Raw genomic sequence first — 21,648 nt, 5'->3', positions numbered from 1 at the left:
CAAGTTAAAACCAGATTTACCGATAAAGAATCGAATTCTGTACTATGTATATGCCTATATTAAGAATGTTCCTTGTCTAACCTAATTTGAAAAGTATAAATTGGCTGCACATAAGATCAATACTTAACATATTCCCTAGTCACATTTGTCATAAGAGCAGCAGATCATTTACAAAATGAAGGTAGTGATAGTCTTGTCATTATTCCTAGTTCAGGTAACCATTATTCTTTACAAACTTCATCTTATTCTCATTGTTGATTCATTTTAACCTGGTATTTACCGTGCAAGATGACACAAACAAAGGTCTTTCGTGTCAAAACCACTAATAGTAATTATTTGCCCCTCGAACATCACGAATCTTGTGTTTTTTAAAAAAAAATCGGAGTAACCTTTGTGAATATTTGATGTTCTGAAGTAACTGAACACTCATTAAAGATACAAGGCGTATGATTTATAACGTCAGAACGCGTTTTGTCTCCATAATGTATACTATATTGTTCACAATTGATTTCCCCTTTAAGTCTTTGTTAAATTTGCACCTTTTCAACAAGATTTTACGCAACATTGCATTACATATCAGATAATAACCTACACTGGAAGTTAACCTATCAAATTTTCATCCATTTTATTCCTGAGTACAAGTAAAGGAATCATGTAACCCCAAGTTTCCAAAATATTCTATAGAAACACCAAAAAAGATATATGCACACACTGTATGACTCTGAATTGATTGACTGCATTGAAATTTATGATTAATATCCAACAACATCAAGTTCAAGGGGATATTTTGTTCTACCCTTGTGCAGATCGGACCGGGTGTGACGTACTATCATTTCGTGGTATTACGCCTCATACTATCGAATATTGTGCTCCTGTGATACATTTTAGAGTAAGATTTTAGAACATTCAATGTTCTGAATTAAGTTAACACTGCTCATCAAAGTTACAAGACTTATAACTTATTACGCCAAACGCACGTTTTGTTTCCATAAGACTCGCCTTTGGCGCTCGAACCAAAACAATAAGACGATGAAATACAATATCAAACGTATTAGGATTGTAAACTAAGTAACAACATTAAAACTGTATAAATTTCAAATAGTGTTTTCCGATTATGATGTGTTGACCATTATTGGAATCATGAATTCAAGCCAACTTAATGTTTGTTTTCCCATAAGGTAATTGACAAGGATTCACTTAAAGTACATTCGATTACAGGTATCCGCATTCACATGCTTTTAAGTCTACCATCGTTTTTATCAATGTTATTTCAACTGATCGGTCGGAGCTTACGTTTTAATTTGCCTAAGGAAAGTCTATTTGAAGATGTGTGTGATAAGGATGATGGCCGCTATAATTATACACCTTGTCAGTGTCACCAAACGGATATACTAATGAATTGAGTGTATGCAATTGGATTAATAACTGTAAACTTCATAGATGAGTTTATCCCAACGCCCCTGGCTTATAGATGGACTCTTCTTAGATAAGCGAACCGGTTAAACCACTACCAGTCAATTGAAATAAATCAAGTGATAACTGTACGGTAGAAATTTTACTTTTTTATAATAAGATAAAAAATTGGAGTTATCTTTCTTTGTCTAGAATAGTTGTTGAATTACCTAAAACCAATGCTTTATAAAATATTCTTTGAAAATTGGAGTTATCTTTCTTTGTCCAGAATGGTAGTTGAAACAACTCAAATCAATGCTATATACAATATACAATGCAAAATTCACTTTACTACCAACTGATAAATTAAAGCAGTCTTTAATAACCATTCAGTGATTACAAGCACTTTGATTATCATTCTAGGGTTATGCCATTTTTACAAATGGAAAAATTGAAGAATTATTTAGTTTCTGTTCTGTTAACTTTAGTTTGTCTCAACTGAAATATGTATGTATATAACGCTTATTACCTCTAAACTTTGTTTCGGTTCAATTTTTGGCAGCTTCACTTTTATAGTTTATGTCCCTTTATAACGTTATATGCAAGCGAGGCATCATCACCATTATTATGACATTTTATATTTTGATATTTTATGATGTATTTAAATGAGTAGTTATGTTGCAAACTCCATTAGAAATTTGAATAGAGATCATTTTTGGAATAAGGGAAAGGGGGAGGTAAAAAAAATGGGGGAGAGGGTCCAATTTTTCTTATTTCAGATTTCAGAAATTAAAAAGAAAATTTCTCCCAGTATATTTTTTTTGAAAGGATTAATATTCAACAGCTTGGTGAATTGCTCAAAAGCAAACAAAATATTTTAAGTTCATTAGACCACACTCATTCTGTGTCAGAAACCTAAGCTGTGTTAACTATTTAATCACAATCCAAATTCAGAGCTGTATCCAGCTTGAATGTTGTGTCCATACTAGCCCCAACAGTTCAGGGTTCGACCTCTACGGTCGTACAAAGCTGTGCCCTGCAGAGCATCTGTTCCGTTCATTTGTTTATTTCTTAATTTGTGTGAATTAACATTATTACAGTAAATGTTGATTACTACACTTTCATACCACAACAAATATTGTATTGGTACATGTATCACTTATATTTGTATCCATATAACAAAACAAAAAATGAAAAGGAATAATTTTGCAATACCTTTTGAATACTATAACTTTTTAGATATTTAGACATATTAAGACTAATTAAGTAGATGTTGATTATATCTGCTTGACATGCTTAAAATTCTATAAGATTACTTATGGAACAGTTATGAGTCTTTGAAGCATGCTCACAAAGGTTCTTTTGGTGAAATCATTTTCATATTGGTCAAAATTTGTCTTTGCTTCGACCAGCTTTAGAGGATATATAATCAACATCAAAGAATTGATATAAATCAGCACAGAAGTTTACTTCCTAGCTCATCTAGTAACATAACAAAATTTTTTTAACCCGTTTTAAGTTTTTTGATATATTTAAAAGAATCATCTTGATCATTTTTTAATTTACTATATACAAACATGAATGACTGAGATAAACAATTTAATTATAAAACAATATCAACGAATGATCTATTTATATAGAAGGTGAAGATGCTGAAGGGTATAAATACTACATTGTATAATAAGACTAAAATAAGACAAAAAACAACAGAAAAACTCTACTAGATTCTTGGGTTGGTGATATACCGACAACGACTACAACTACTCTTGTACGCATAATCATTGATGACTGTATTCTTATTGATTTATAGGTTTTTGCCATGACAACAAAACATCATGGACACCATCACCATTCTGGACCAACGCATCAACCTGCAGTGCGCGAAACATTTGCCTTCAGATATGACCCGGTTTCGGTAATGATTATGTTTACAAATACTACAGTGTACATAACAAACAGGAAAATACTGTTAAAGTACTTTTTCGTTGGGAACCAATTTGCGTGGTTTTCGTGTATGACTCTATCCATCATATTGTTACTATAAATTGTCTTCGTTTCTGATGGCTACAATTCTTCAAACAATTTGTTATTTCTTCAGAAAACTTAAATCCACGAATTTAAAAATAACCACGAACATGTAATTTTTGGTCAAACCACGAAAATTAATAACCACGAATTAAAGTACTCTCACAGTAAGTGTCATTTGGTTAAAGGTAAAGGGATTTGTATTTGTGTTTTGTTTAGCAACTACAAGTCGATTTTCTGGTGATTGACATTTACTCAATTAGTCGTTTTAGAATCTAATGCACTATTGGTGATATGTTTAAAAGCGTACATCAACATGCTGTAATCTGTTCAAAAGCAATACAATGGAAATACAACCAATGACGTAACTTTATTTTCATTTTGGTGTACGCACAATGAAATTACCCATAGTCATTTGGATTCTAAAATGGCAAATTAATCGGTAGATTTAACTTTGAAAGTCATAATGAATCTTTGATATAATTGAGACGATATATATTCTAGTTATCTTTTACAAGATTGTCAGATGAATAGTTTTTGTTCCAAGTGGTTTCCAGGCACACGTTTGTTGATATTTTTGTGGTGGATGTTTTTATAGCGGATTTCTTTGTTTACAGTGGCTTTATTTATTATAACAATTCGATGTTTTACTTACAGAGTACTCTATTGGCAAAAGTTGGTCATAAATGTTATTTATATAAGGCAACTGGATCTGAGCTAACAGAAGTACACACTGCACATGGACTACATACTTTAGAGGTATTTCTATCTATTAACATGAATGTATCTTAACTGATTTTACAATTTACATCATATGGAAAAATCAAGCGTACTTTATTCGTATGATTTGCACCACGTGACTGGCCCTTTTGATTAAATTACTTCCCTTTGTAACATATTGAAAATATTATTTATATCTCATTTGCGGATAATCCAGTCCCTTTCCGTGTTGAATCTAAAACTAATATGTCTTTGAAAACTTCCTCCTTATGCAGATATTAAGAAAAGTGTACTTTTCAAAAATGTTATGTAATTGTTTGGGAAAAAGGGAAACATTTGAACTTTTACGAAATCTGAAGGATGAAATCATCATGTTTTTTTTAATGAATTTGACCAACAAATTCGGACAAATCATGAACAATACCCTATTTTATATAGAAAATATACTAAAATTACGCATTCGATTTTTAAACTAAAAAGGATGAAAATTTTCAAATTAGGCAATGTTCATTTGTACACGGACAGAGCCAAAAATATGGAACGCCACAGCTGTCTTATGTGGAACTCTGATATAACGTTATGGTGTTCTATTATTACTTGATGATAGTTTGTCTTTACATAATATGGTTTTGACATTACGTAATGATGTTTTGATATAACTCAATAAGGAATAGTCATTACATAATGATATTTTGATATTACATGATCTGGTTTGGTATTGACTTGACATAGTTTTGTCATTACTTAATATGATTCTGTCATTACTCGATGTGGTTTTACCATTCACGATTTCACGATTTTTCACCACATGATGTGTTTGTTTCAATATTTGATGTGGTCATGTCTTCTTTGATGTGACCAATTTGGAAAACAATATGTTCTATTTTTAGACCGATTTCCATATAAAAAACATGTAGATTTTAATTATATGCGGACAAATTGTTGATTCGATATAAGTTTTGGCATATTTGCATTATATTCAAGAGGCATGTATTCTGTTATTTCATGGTAAGGCAAAATGGCCGCTATGCAAATTAGCAAAGTACCCAAAATGTTGCAATGTTTTAACCCTTGAAACGGTAAATAAATATACATGCTTAATTACAGCAAATACTTTGAAATATTCGTAAATCGTTTTGCTTGGTCGTGAATTATATGTCATTCTGAAATCATGGAAGTATTATATTGACGGTCAAGATAATACTGCCATAAGGAAATCTACATGTAGCTTCGATTGATAACAAACAAAAATAATTTAAGCCAATGACAAACAAAAATAAAGTACATAAAGAGATATAAACAAAACATTTGTGAACAATCAGTTTATCAACTATCAAATCCCTTGAACATGTTGAACCAAAATTCATTTGCCGTTTAAAAAGGAGCATAGGCTTTGTATCTTTCGAATGAAGGTGGATTGTATCTTTTTTGTATTAAGTGAAACGGAGAAATTCATTGTTAAATAAAGCTAAGTTAGTCATCTTTCCCGTTATTACAGCAAAAGATATTTAATCAAAGATGATGAGGTAATTCTTTGTATGACCTTACAACTTACAATTATCATTAAAGGTACAATTTCAGAGTAAAGAAATGAGGTTTGGTACACAATATCAGATTGTGACTGCTTATGTAGATTTAAAGAGTCGTAGCTATACGTATGAAATAGCAGTACACAATGCAAATTATTCATATAATATACGAGTTTTGCGTCAAAGCAACTGCAACAAAAAACTACCGCAAAACAAACAGTTATTCTAGAAAGCAACATAAAGTTTTCGATAAAATACAGATATCTACACAATTTTACAACCTCAAAACTGTCACGTAGCAGTGATTTTATTTCACATAAACAATAAAGATATGCACTTATCAACACATTTTAAAATAACATGTATGATATGGTACATATATACTTGCACATCAAAAACGGAGAGTAGTCAAGCTGCTTTTGTTTTTATTTTGACCCCCCCCCACGCTTCCCCAAAAGCAATTAGTAAGCACACGTCATATATCATTTAGGAGAAAATGACAACTTTGTCAACTACGGTGCATTGTACCCTTGATATTGTTATATATATTACATGGGCACAGATAGATGTATGCTGTAACATGTATAACTTAATTTTGAATTTCAGATGGCTGTTATAAAGATGGTCGATGACGAAACAGCATCTTATACAACAATGACCACACATGATATGACAACTCTAAGCAAAACACAGTCACATGTGTGTACAGCTCATAATAACGCCAACCCAACAATTTTCAAACTCAACTTTTAAATAAAATATCATCAAATATACCATGCTTAGTATTTTAGCATTCAGATCTGTAATGTTGTCTACACAACACTAGTCAGTGGTATTCGAAAAAACACATTGCAAGGCAAACATGTTACAAAGTTGAAAATCTTTATAAACCCAAATTTCCAAAGTGTTCTTGCTAGTCTGTATTACTGAATTAGGTAAATACATTTTTGGTTTTACATTTAGTCATTGTTTCAGCATACATCTCTGTTGATCCGCTATTGAATAATAGTTTAAGTTCATTGTTTTAGCTTGGTTGGTTCGGATGGCATTATCTTTATCTTAACTTGTCGTTTTCTGTACGTCTCTTCTAGCGTCGTCGCAAAGTTTTATGGGAACTTCCAAATTGAACTCAGCATTGCGGCAGCAAGGCCTAAAATTCAGTTAAGAGATATTTGTTTCTGAATCGTAATAATCAAGAGGTACTATCAAATCAAAACAGTTAAATTCCATCACGAAAAAACACATAAAATCCGTATGTTGTGCTTACATCTCAATATTTTGTATGCATGTAAGGACTACTAGTATATCATACAAATAGTTTTGGCTTACAAACTAAAATGGTTTAGCGATTAGACGATCAGATGACTAATATACATTTGGTAAATATAAAAAGAAAATGCGGTATTATTGCCAATTGAGACAACTCTTCACAAGAGACAAAATGACACAGAAATTAACAACTATAAGTCACCGTACAGCCTTCAACAATGAGCAAAGTCCATACCGTATTCATGGCTATATAATGGTTATATAAGAATTTTTAATAACTGACCCGTTCTTTATCTTACTAAGTTTCTTAGTACAAACAGCTTGGTAAATAGAAGTTCATAATTGTGAATACACATTTCACAGATTGAAATCATTTCTCTATGTTATCTGTCGTGTTTCTTAAATCTTAGACTTCTGTTATTATCTTATACAATATATATGAGGGAGCTACCATTTGATTTCTAGGAGAGGTGGGGGCAAGGATAAAAATTGTGTTCTGCATTTCTTTTTCTGTCCTGGCTTTTTATCTTTTACTCTATTCGGTCCTGGTTTTTTATTAGTTTATCCTTGACTTTTTTTTGCCAAGTTGGTCATTCCCACCCTTTTTTTTTTAATGAAAGCTCCTGTCCTGTCTTTTTTTTAATGAATTTGCATACACTAATTTTCGCATCTGGTGTCTGTAAATTAGAATCGTCTCCGAATTATGAAACATCTGATATATTTGCACAGGTGATAATAGAACGAAACAAATCGTACGAAGACCTTTAGTTGCTGACAAGAATACTATCTAGGCTCTGGTAGATTGTTGTCTCATTGGTGACCATAACGACTATTTTTATTCTTCATACTTATTTTCCTCATTTGAAACAGTGGGTTAGAAGAGCTCAAACTTGCGTCTTCGTTGCACTTTGAGCAGTACAGTCTAACCTGTCTGGTCCGACACATGAGTATATTAACATTGTGCTCTAACAGTCACATGGTCCTTAAATAGGCCTATCCTTGCAGAAAAAAACCAACATAGAATCCCAACACCCTGCTTAATCCGACATTTTTTTTTCAAATCCCTAAGTTTGTCTGAATACACAGGTTACACTGTATATGTATTTATTTCTCTTGTTCGTCATTGTATTGTCTTTTTTAATAGAACTTCCAGTTTTTTTCTTTCCTCTCTGTTCATATCTGTATTGATCTTAATAACCTCAATTAAACTTCTGATTATAAGATTCAACCCGTTATTAACTATATACTTATTGTTATCCGAACGTGACATGATAAGAATTAGGATAATATAGGAGCTGGAGGTTCAAACAGGTTGACCCGAGGTTTACAGATCAACACGTCAATGGAACAGTACATTTATGCAACTATGATTAAGGCTTTGCCCTACAGAGCCTCATTTAAAGACTATGGAATCTCTTTAGAAATTATTACACATGACATAATCTCATCATCTTCAGAACCACTAAATATTTCCATAATAAATGTGGCAGTTATGTTTTCATTGTTATTAGTCCTGGTAAACAAACATTTGACAAATGCATTACCCTTTTTATAGATAATCGATGTCTCTTTAAGATGGAGGGTCGTTTAACCGGCTGCAACCCATCAAAGTCCGTTTGAAAGACAAGCATTATTATTAATCTGTTCATAGAAGAGGGACGAAAGATACCAAAGGGACAGTCAAACTCATAAATCCAAAACAAACTGGCTAAAAATAGGTTCTTTGGCAACGTCAATACTTAAATACCCCAATATGAAAAATTATCGTAAAACGTATTAAAGATTCGAAAAAAATAGTTATAATTATTCTGTTCTTACTACTTCTTGCTCCATTTGCGTTCATAGTTTTGTTCCCAGACAACTTCAATGCTAGAATAGCATGATTTGAAAAAGTATCGCAAAACAAGAACAAGGGTTTCAGAAATGTCTTCTAACTAACTACTAACAATTAATTATAATTCTTCTTATTCTTCATATTGATCAATAGCGGAGAATGACGTACCTGGTCTTGTTCCATTTTGTTTTATGCAATTCTGTTAGGTTTGGTTTTTGAACTTGATTTGTATATCTTTTAATTATTTTCATATGAATTTTCGTAATTTTTTTATAAGGGATCTACTGTTGTTTCTAATTTGTCCTTATGTTAACGCGAAAGGATGTTCGCATGTCATGTTTTGGATTTTTTGTCAGATTCTCGGAGTCCTCAGGTTTTTGGGAACTCAAAAATGTCAATGATAAAACTATGACAAAGCAAGAGATGACATTTCCCCTCCAAAACAATGTCTAATTTCCCGAAAACAAGCGGATTGACATATATTTTTTTCCTCTTTCGGTTCCTTAATTTATTTAGGTTACATAAATAAGGCGAAAGATACCAAAGGGACATATTAACTCATGATTCGATCTTTATTTACATTGCAATGTGAAGAAAAAAAAAACAAAGACAAAAGACTAACAATAGCATACAAAGCCAAACATATAATATCAAAGACTAAGTAACACAAACTAAACACACAAAACTAAATCTGGAGTTGATCTAAGTTGCTCCAGAAGGATATGAAAGTTTTTGGTATCCTCTGTTCGTTTAGATATGGATCAAGATTAATTCACATCATAAAAACAAAATGTGATTCATTATTCAATGCATTCAATTGATTTCTCTGAATGCAAATATTAAATTACTTGGAATCTTTAAAAACTATATGCATATGCAGTGCTTTTGGTGTTTACCTTTAGCATGGACGCTCTCGGACAAATATAATAAAATAAAATCGAAAACTACGGACGTATAAGTACCGGAACACGTGAAGAGCTAAACACAAAGAAAAGAAACACGAAATAAATTGTTCATTAAAACGTTTATCTACAAAAACTTATTATTACAAACTTAGAAAGTGACAAGAAGTTGATGTGCGTCAGAAATACTGAAAGTCCCACCCCCAGACAACAACTTACACATTAAAAACAACAAAGAAAACGAAAAGAAGTGAAATCCAAAATAAATCCAATGGACGATTTGATTATTTTCTTCTTTGTATTTTGGGCATCGAGATGGTATTGTACCACAACAGTCTCAAATTATGTTAAATAATTCAACCTTCAGAATATATTTTTCGCCTTCTGTTTCTATTGTATCATACAGTTACACCAAAACCATTGCACCTAAAATATTTAACTATAAACAAGCATTGCAGGACCTTGATTTAGAACAATACCTAAAAAACCCTCCGACATGTGACTGTTTACACTCGCCTTATAATTACAGCCCCTCTGGTCATGTTATAACTGGAGATCTAAACATAATTCAACATGAAAATCTCCGAAAGGTGATTTCTCATAGTCTTAAGTTTAAAGAACACCAACACATCAATTGGAACCATAATTTCAAAATAATTATGGATTTCATTAAGCACTACGCCAGAGCATTGGCTAAGCGAGAAGAAGTTGAACTGGACACTTTGTCAGAATGGGTTAAAACTGTCAGGTCTCTGATAAAATGTCGCATTCACAAGTTGAAAAACTGTGTGAACGACGATCGACCAAAGTCCGTTTTCAGAGACAAAGAGGCCATGAAATGTCTATCATCTCTTCATGATAAGTATGTTGTTGTTCCTGCAGACAAAGCTTCAAATAATATTGTCTTTGTATGTAAATCGTATTACTACGAATGTCTTGTAAAAGAATTGGGTATAAAGGAGCACTCAGGTAATCCCACATACAAAGACATATCATTTGACAAGGATGAGATTTTAGCAAATCATAAGTCCTTCATGGCTTCAATAAACATTATATTGAACACCAAATCGGAGGACTTGCCTTGTTTGTATTGGATACCAAAGCTTCATAAAATTCCGTACAAACAACGGCATATTGTTGGCTCATCTTCATGTTCCGCTAAAGAATTGTCCATTAGATTGATTAAAATTCTATCCGCAATGAAAGAAGGTCTTCAGAAATACTGTGAAACTGTTTACTCGCGTAGTGGTATTAACCATATGTGGATTCTTAAAAATTCTAAAGAACTTCTAGACAATTTTAGATCTCGGTCTTTTTCTGAAGTTAGTTCTATCAAAACTTTTGATTTTTCAACCCTGTATACCACCATTCCCCATGTGAAATTGAAAAATCGTCTAAAAGAAATAATCCACAATGCCTTTCAACATAAAAATGGTAGCATACGCTATAAATTTATTGCTTTTGGATTTCATAAGGCAGATTTCGTTAATAGTGACAAACAAAAAGGTAAAACATGCTACACAGAAGAACAAGTGGTCAGTATGCTGGAGTTTCTTATCGACAACATATTTGTTGAGTTTGTCTGCATTCCTATGGGAACGAACTGCGCGCCTCTCCTTGCTGACTTCTTCTTATTTTCATATGAATCGGAGTTCCTTCAAACACTTGTCAAAAACAAGAATATCAAAGAAGCTAGGTTATTTAATTTCACTTTCAGATATATTGATGATGTTCTTTCCATTAACAATTCGAACTTTTCTGATTGGGTTCCATTAATTGGACAACAACTCCTTTCTGTATCGCATTTGAACTAAAGCTTATACAAATAAATGTTACACATTCCGAAAAATAAACGAATTTTGGATTTGTTATTTACAAAAACGACTATAAGGTTATATAGCAGTTTGAAAAACACTAATTTTGATCATTGAGAAGCTTAATAATCCCTTAACAACACAACGTAATTAAAACGTTTAGCAAATTTTACAGAGTTATCTCCCTGTAGTGTAAGGTACCACCTTAATAAATGATTTTACCAAAAGCATGTTCTAAGTAGTCTTTGACATATGATAGATTGAATGAACCGAAATGAGATCCGTAGTATTTAGTTTAAAATGTAGTGACTGAAAAAATATTATAAAATTTATAGTGTATAAAGTCCTGAAATCATAGACAATCATACATTATGAACCACAATTTGATTGACTATTCTGTGTCAATTGTGTCAATTGAATGAATTAATAGTTCGTGATTAGATAAGCACAATAGGAATATAGGTCAAGAGTTCAAACTAAATTCAGAATACTGATTGCGGACATTTATAAACAATATAATATATAATACAATATAAACTTTCGGGTTTAATGTAAGAGGGGCGAAAGATACCAGAGGACCAGTCAAACTCATAAATCGAAAATAATTTCAGAACGCCATTGTTTCATTAAGTGATTTTGAATTAAAAGTACTAGATGCAAAATAAAGGTAACAAAAAAAAAAAACAAAAAAAAAAATAAACCGGGCGGATACCAACCAATAAAACAACGTCCGTATCGATTCTTGTACTATGGTGTTTTGAGATATATAGTGTTAAATGAATTCAAAAATGGACTACATGGCTTAAAATGGAAGATGGGTGTAAATGCAATGTATGCCTAATACCTTGACCTTGGGAAAATCTTACAGGGTATTAAAATAATTGACAAAGTGATTTTGAAAAGTAATCTACGATGATAGGCTTATAGGCTTACATGCTAATACGCTAGGCTGACGTTGTCTTCCACAACTTTATATTACATATGTAAATTGAAAGCATGATAAACTCTTGTACAAAAAAAGAAAATGTGGTGTTTTTTCTATGATACAACTCTTCACAAGTGTTAACGAAGACCATATAAATGACACAGAAATTAAAAACTATAGATAGCAGTGTAGTCTTCAACAATGAACAAAGCTTGTACAGTTTATGCAGCCATAAAATGACATGAAATGACAAATGTATAACAGTTCAAACGAGAAAACAAAACGGCCACATTTATGTTAACAAAAATGATCGAAAAACAAATATGTAACACAACACGAACGACAATGGCTGATTCATATGTTCCTTACTTTGAACACAAATATACATAATGGGACGGGGTTAAACATGTTAGAGTATCCAAACCCTCCCTATAACCTAAGTCTACTTAAGAATATACATGTACAAAAAAATAAGATGTGACATAATTTAATGCAAACAAACATTCTTATGAATTAGGTACAGTCAGTTGGTAAATTGTATTATTAGGATTACGACAGACATGGCCAAGTAGTGTGCTCTCCGCTTTTAAAGCATCGTGAGTAATAGAAGTATACATCGCTGTATCGTCGTCAATTAGAGTAATTATCTTCAACTGAAAAAAAAACATGAACAATTATCTTATGTATAACGTTGTTATCTCCCTTAGTGTCGGAAGTCACCCTAAACGTCCGTGCGAATAATAAGAAGATACCGACAAAAGGGGAAGAAAATAAACTAAAATATAAACGAAATCTAAAATGAAATAGTTTTTCCAAGTTAAAGAAATTGATAATAAATGCCATTGGCAGATGCTTTTGATTCTAATCTTGGTTGATTATATTGCAAGTTATCCTGCCGCAGATATATTATTCCGATGAGCCCTCAACCAATAACAACTGACATTTTTTTATCTGATAGCTCTCGTTGAAAGTGGTATTGAACACTAACAGTCAATTTACAAATGGATCAATCTTTGATAAACTAAAAATGTTGTGTGCTTTTTCATGAGACAACAGCATATAACAATCAATATTTAAATAGATGAACCATGTGTATAAACGTTTTAAACGGAAAATATGATAACAATTATAGATGTAACCGTTTCAGAGAGTGTTCTAGCAAAAAAATATATATTGGTCAAAAGTATAGTTTCGATATGAAAAAAAGACAGTTAATCAATTTATCAATATATTCTGTCAATATGTCAATGAACAGTTATAAACCATTAATACTATATATCAGATTGGAGTTCCACCAGCCAAATGTAGTTGGTATCAAACTTACAGAGATAAAAAAAAAAAAAAAAAAACTTCAAATAATAAAAAAAAAAAAAAAAATCAACTACCTATCAAAATGTTTCTTAGTTGAAACAGTCAGCGTTTACCTTTCTTTCGAGATTTCAAACCAGCATGTCTAACTTCGATTAGTACATATACCCATTTGTATAAACACAGCACCAACAACCAGTGAAGATAAAAAAATAATAATTATTTTATGCAGTTTAAGAATTTCAGCGATTACTGAATGGAAGAAAACGACATAACCTTATGAATATTCAATTCATTCAAGTTTTTTAACTCTTTTTATCAATGTGACAATCTGCATTACCATACAGACATGGCAATTCGTCTGTCCAACATACACACACATATATATACATAACTATATGCCTTTACCTCCAAAAGATGAAGTCCAGTAGTGGTATGAACATCTGTAGACTCGGAACCGGATGTTGCGTAAAGATAACATTTGTGATGGTTAATTGCCATCAGTATCATCTATATAAATACAGAAAAGATTTGCTGGATATGATTATTCAATCCTTTTTAAAAGTTCCCTATTTGTAGCATACAATTCTTTAATAATGCCCTACTTGAAGCAGCAAATTCTTTGACAGTGCCCCCTTCCGATTTAATAAATCAAACACCAATAATATCCATCCATGATACAAGATCAGAACATGCACAGCAAAACCGAAAAACTACTAACAATTAAACTCACAAAAGGCAATGGAACAGCGCTTTTAAGGCTCGGAGTTCAGTATTTTTTGTGACTTTACTTTTTTCATCATCTGAAGTCATTGTGGGATTATCAATTATTATCATTAATTGAGGTATCTCTCAATCCAATAATTCTTGTTTTTTTGTGTGTTTTGTTTTATCCTGATTGCTTATTTTAAAATAAATTTACAATAAATTGATTATAAGTTATCTACTGCTGGTTTATATACATATTCAAATGGATATAAGCAGATGTAAAATGACTGCAAAGTCGCAATTTGTAAAATAATCATAGGTCGAAGTACGGTCTTCAACATGGAGCCTTCGCTCACATTGAACAGTCAGTTATAAAGGACCCCAAAAATGAATTGTGATAAAAATAGGAAAATCAATATATTATGTAAATCAATATACATGTTATGTCAACTGAGCAAACCCTTGGTAAATACATATTTGAAATATTCATAACGCGATCATTATTATTTTATTAAAAAAAAGTTTCGAATTTGTCCTTGCAAAATCATAATACATTTCATTGAGATTAAGATAGTTTGTGTCTCAAAATACAAAAATGTACACTTTCTTGTCCAATGCAAATTCTGATTTCTGATTTCTAAACGCTTATGAATGTGTCCATCTTTCAGAACTTTTAAAATCGTTAATTGACACAAAAAATCTCTAATGATAAAATAAAAAGTACGTACCGATTGTGGATCATATCTGAATCTAAACCTCTCATTTTCAATTGGTTCTTTTGTTGTCATAGAAGAAACCTGAAACATTGTAAGGGAAACATATAACAGTTTTGACTATTATGAATTTTCAGCTTTATATTTTTTGGCGCTTTATGACAAATTTTAACAAAGATACCGAATTCTAAGGCAAATTTAAACATTTCTTTTCATCATCAATGTGTTGTGCTCACACTTCAGTATTTGCTCTTCAACTTCATGATTTATTTTGCCTTTTTTATACGAGTTGTACTGTTCAGTCGAATTTTATTCGAAATACACTTCTGGTGACCTAAGTTATAAGTCTGGCATTGTTAATGTTGGAATTTCTTTGTAATCGCAGCAAATAGATACATGGTATGAACATAACAAAATTCGCTCATATCATAGTCATGAACCATTTGACTTTCGGGGGGGGACGGGCATGCCTAACTTTAGTTCACACTGACAATTCATCAAAAACAATACTGTTTTTACTATTCTTATGCAATACTCGTTCATTATACAGAATGCAAACTTTAAATGATTACTGAAACGTTGACTGCAACTACACAACGTTGGTGGTGATGCGTATTACATTACACTGTTCTTGGCAGACATCTATACTACTAAAATAACGAGGTCCAATTTGTTAACCGGCATGACATAAAGCAACGAATCTAAGAACAGAAATTTGTATATAAACTAGTATTAGTTACTTATATATATGACAATGTCGTAGATTAAAAATAACACCATTCCAAACCCGTATGTTATCTATAAAATTAATATTATTAATAATTAGCAAGTTCCGGTCAAATCCGATACAAATAAAATCGAACTCCGAAACAGCGGTTACGTCCTCTTTACTACGCTACGTTGACTTTGATAGTATGACGAAGCAACGTCACCATTCTTTCGGAGTTTGCAATAATATATATCGCATATAGCTTCCAGTTGTAGTGTTTGTGTTTCGTATATCTTCCTCCTTAATATGAGCACTAATATGGGTCGTGGTGTAAACATGGTTAAGGATTATATTTAATACTTTTTATCGGTACAGATTGAATGTGAGCATTTTGGTTACCAAGTTTACTAGCCTGGCCGTGACATATCTTACTAACCGTCCCTCAAAACAATAAGTACAATATGATAAAATAAACCAACATACACCCACCTGATTCGCTCATTCTCAAAAAAAAAAAAGAGTAAAATATTTAAACAGCACTAGGACGGGTTTAAACAAAAAGATGTTGACGGCAGAGAAAACTGTGCACCTTAAAATCGACATAACTGTATCAGATGACAATACGAATACTAAAATCAAAAAACAAAATTGGACGTAGGTATTTCAATTCAGCCACGGACTTACAATGTCGCAGAAGTGGTGTTCTAGTAATATAACAAAATTTTGGCAAACATTTAATAAATGCTTCTTTGACGAAATTCAAAATGTGTCGAGATATCAGATTGATAGCAGTAAGTAAACATTACCATATTGATGATCTAATATAGAAAACAAATAATGTGATATGATTTCCTATACCAAGATGAGGTGTGAGTGCAAACGAGCAATACTAAGTTACTATGGACCTTCAATACGACACGATCGCATTTTGAATACAGAGACCAAAGCATAGCATTTCGATTTTTGTATAAGAAGACACTATTTGAAATAAAAATCTTGAAAAAAAGAATGACAACACTTACACTCTGTTTTCAGTACAAAAGTATAATTTTAAACAAATAACTATTTTAGATTTACCTGCACTACGAAAAGAATTATAAGAGCTTGAACCTTCATTGCTTTGCACTTGTATAACTAGAAGACAAGATAATGAACACATTTCAGGTCTATTTATTTTCATTTTAAAGATAAGAAATTTCATTATTTGTCACGGATTTTGAAATCTAACATATCTATCTAGATTTTCTGCAAAATTTCTCATAGGTTCAGTGGTAAAATATGATTTTAGATGCATATTTGATGTAAATTTTGATTTGTTTCATGCAGATCAGTATTATTTGCTTACTACATGAAAAAATACAAAAAACATACTTTACTTTCTATTATTGTTTTTAAACCTGAAGAACACGATTAGTTTTTCCATTTACTTACAGATTATCGTCGGTCAACTCAACGGCGAGAGTGAAAAAAGCAATCGAGTTGAGATGACCAATGATTACCTGTTTATCGCTATGCGGCCATTTCCGTTGAAAATTTGGATAAGGGCTGGTTTTATAGCTTGCTTAATCGATCACAATTATATCAGTGTCACAATAGTCTATTATATTGAAAACAATGTTTGAACAAAACAAACAGACATAAAAGGTAAAAAAGAAAAAAAACATGGGTACACAGTTAATGGAAACAATGTGTTATAATCTTAGTTATTCTAAACACAACTATAAATGTCAACAAAAACAAAATGGCATATAGACAAAACACATAAGCTTAAATGAAAGATACATGTACAAAAGAGGGACGAAAGCTACCAAAGGAACAGTCAAACTCATACATCGGAAATAAACTGACAACGACATGGCTAAAATTGAAAAAGACAAACATACAATCAATAAAGTATACACAACTTAAAAATCTAAAGAATAACCAACACGAACCCCATCAAAAAACTAGGGGTGATCTTAGTTGCTCCGGAAGGGTAGCCATTTGACACAGCACAACCACACTATGGTGGGATGCATATGTACCAAAAAAAAAAGCCAAAAAGATGATTCACTAATTGATTTACTCGATACTAATCCATACCTGAGTATTTAATATTTTCTTTAGAATAAAGTCTTTATCTGTATTCAAAACTGTAAAAGTATGGATATAAAACGGGTTAATAGTTATCAAAGGTAACAGGTAAATTGATACGTCAAACACGCATTTCGTAAACAGTGATGCTCAAATGAAAAAAAGTATTAAAGGTTGCAGTCTTGTAATTGAATGTACCATAGGCTTACATGCAAAACAGCTGATCTTTGAAAATAAAAAAAAAATTAAGAAAGCTACACAGAAAAAAAATCATGTTCATATCATGTATGCACTAATGTTAAATTGTGATTCAATCGAAAAAAAAGTGGGTCATGCCACGAAGAATAAAAAGTTACGTAAACCTGAAGTCAAAACATTTTTTTCCTACTTTCTGTTTGCTGTATTTACTAGGTCGCACCACTTCCAGTAAACATGATGTCCTTCCACTTTCCTGGATTGATATCCCCCAAAAGATGCAAGATGTTTTTGAATTCTATATATATGTTTCAATTCAGCATAAGTTCAGAAAAACAAAATTCAGAAAAAAATGCACTATTTTGTTTCCCTTTATGTTGTAATACAAGACTGGTACCTAAAACAATAATGACATGTCTTATAAAAATAAATCATTTACTTAGTTTGTTTAAGTAGCCATATTTGAACATATCAAATGCTACTTAAAGAACTGTTTGACTGTATTAATAAAAATGACCCCACTATTAAAGCAGTACCCCTTTCTGAAAACAGGCAAAATTTGGAAATCAGTCATGTCTATCAAATGATCTGTAATCTCATTCTAGTCTATCTTTATGAATGGTTTCTTATCATTTCGAGACTGTGAAGCCAGAAGAGTATTCTTATCTATCATTTCTATTTTTTTCCTTCTGTTTGATTGAAGCACATTCAATAGTTTACCACTCCCCCTTTTTTCAATGAAATCTATCCAAGTGGGCCTCTTGTTTAAGTCAAAATTGAAAAACTACCAAAATCGTTTGCATATTGAAGAATTTGCTACAATACAACTATCTGAACACAAGAAAGATCATACCTTTCTCTTTTTTGACTATACAGGTTTATATATGCCTACTGTATCATGTTTTTTAGACTGTACTTGACACACCAATGCATATAAAATTTGAAATAAAATTCAAGAAAAAACAAAATGAATACTCAAGTTGGTGTTTTTGGTAAGAATATCGATTATTTGTCACACCTAATCACAAAAATACTTCTCAAGAAGGATAGTTTTAGAAAAATTCTACTTTTTAAACAATTCTTTTTAACCCAAATATAGAAAATTCAATTAACAATGCAGTGCAGCAAACAGGAAAAGAAATATAGACTCATGAAAAATGAACATTTTTTGAAAATCTTTTCACCAAAAGTTTATTTATACATATTCTACCTAAATGTCTACAACTGAGCCTTACAAATGTCAACCCTAAAGAAATATATTACTTTTGTATGTAGCTGTCTCTTCAACTTTGCACTAATTTTCAATAAAACTGTGCAACTAGAATTTTCATCACAAGAAGATTTCATTAAAAAAATCAATCTTTCTATGTTCTTTTCAATTAAAAATCATGTAAGTAATACCATCAAAATCTCAATTTGCCCCAAACTGTTGTGCTTTATATCTTTAAATACTCTTGAATAGTGTCTAGTGTAAAAAAGCATAATTATTACATTATTTCAGTTTTTTCAGTGTGTAGCTTAATACCCCATGATTTTTTTCTCTTAAAAAGTCCTTAAATCATGATGTTTTGTCATTCTGGGCGCACAAAACTCCACATGAGCTACTTCCTTGCAGTGAACAAAAAAATACCCTATGCAGGTTTCAGTCTTGTAGTTTACTGCTCCATAGGCCTACATGCAAAACAGCTGATCTTTGAAAAAAAAAATGCTACATAGAAAAAAAAAGTCATGTTCATATCATGTATGTACTAATGTGAAATTGTGGTTTAATGAAAAAAAAAATGGGTCAAGCCACGAAGAATAAAAAGTTACGTAAACCTGAAGTCAAAACATTTTTTTTTTACTTTCTGTTTGCTGTTTTTACTAGGCCGCACCACTTTCAGTAAAGATGATATCCTTCCACTTTCCTGGATTGATATCACTCAAAAGATGCAAGATTTTTTAAAAGTCTATATATATGTTTCAATTCAGCATAAACCTATAATCAATCAGAAAAAATTGAGTTCAGAAAAAAACCCAGATAAAAATGCACTATTTTGTTTCCCTCCATGTTTTGACATGCACCGGAAACTGGAGTTGTAATACAAGAATGGTACCTGAAGCCAAACAAGTATGAAGTTGAAACAAAATACAACAAAATAAAAAAACATCCAAGAATATAACAATAACATTAATTGGAGATGTTAAACTCGGAACATGTTGACAAACCATCTATTAATACACCCCGTGTTTTGGTTTATTTAAAACATCTGTTTTTTCTTGCCCTAGCTGCGTACTTAAAGGTGATCATGAAATAATGTTTAAATATACGTATGCGTTCCAAAAGGATTTGTCATTAAAGAGATTTATTTAAAATTAAAAAAACTCGAATGACATTTTGTTAGTTAAAATATTTTATGTTAACTTTTTGTATAGAATTTTTAACTTCAAAACGAAGGTATCTACTGGCAGGTTTCATTTTGTAACATATTTATAATGGTTATGAAACAAAAGCGTCGACATAACAACCTTTACATTTTTATCGGAATGAATGTCATTATAAAGGACTTCAGATGAAGGTAGTAGGGTGCCCAATCAACAAATTTTATCGATTTGCCTTAATGGAATAACACACGGCTATATTTATCACTGGAAAGAGGAGAACAAATCTCATCGAAATATCGTTGTCGTCGTTGTCTGCCGTGGTCACTTTTTTTTAAATCGGGGTCAAAGGTCAAATTCAGTAAAATTCACAGTCACCTTTAGATAGCTGGTTTCTCCTACATATATGCGTTTGGAGCAAAATAAGAAAAACTAATTTATAGAAATATATCTTTTGCATCTACTTTTAAAACTTATTTTATATTTTTATCCCCCAAAATGACTTTAGATTGACTTTTTTGCATATAGGGTGCAAATTTGAAATTTTCAAAGAGCTGTTAAATAACAGTGACCTTGACCTATTTCTAATTCTCAATTGAAATTTTTGTATTTAATTCATTCCAAGTAACATCTAAAGATGTTTTTAAGATCTTAACTTTAATAATTTGTCGAAAATAAAAATGTGTTTTTCACGTCTTATGATAGTCAGGAGATTTCTAGGTAAATACCATACTTCTGTTATTGGTTGTGAAAGAGTATATATAAATGATTTGTTTTGAAATTTGTGTAACATTAACGTCAAACTTGGTTGAATATGTAGCTCTGTGTATAGCTTTGCTTTACAGTAGTAAAAATTAATGCAAACAGAGAAAAGGGGGGGGGGTAAATTATAAAAAAACAAAACGTCTATTAGAAATAGGTAAAACACCCCATCCTACATATGCAGATGATTAAATGAGCAACAATTGGCTATGCTGTTTACAAGTATTCCAAAAAAAAATAAGGGAGAGGTTATGTACAGCACAGATGTATTTTACAAACAATTGTAAACAAAAAAGGCGTGAGAAACCAAAGGGACATTTTAAAATAAAGACAAGCTGACAACACCATTGCAAAAACACGAAAAAAAAGAAAGAACAAATGCAAACAGAAAATTATGATCGAAGCTGGT

The 21,648-nt window shown here is 31.5% G+C and overlaps 1 long non-coding RNA gene across 1 annotated transcript; it reads right to left on the bottom strand.

The window, feature by feature from the left end:
- Positions 1–12,881: 12,881 nt before the first annotated feature.
- Positions 12,882–17,012, bottom strand: LOC143049186 (uncharacterized). Its single transcript, XR_012970108.1, has 4 exons — positions 16,926–17,012; positions 15,155–15,223; positions 14,127–14,228; positions 12,882–13,063 (listed from the first exon to the last, which is right to left on the bottom strand). It is a non-coding gene; the product is annotated as an uncharacterized LOC143049186 (long non-coding RNA).
- Positions 17,013–21,648: the final 4,636 nt, after the last annotated feature.

Source organism: Mytilus galloprovincialis, chromosome 10 (assembly GCF_965363235.1).
Source record: "Mytilus galloprovincialis chromosome 10, xbMytGall1.hap1.1, whole genome shotgun sequence".
NCBI classification, from domain to species: Eukaryota; Metazoa; Mollusca; class Bivalvia; order Mytilida; family Mytilidae; genus Mytilus; species Mytilus galloprovincialis.
Note: the sequence above shows the minus strand (reverse complement) of the source record. Positions and strands in the feature narration are given on the sequence as shown.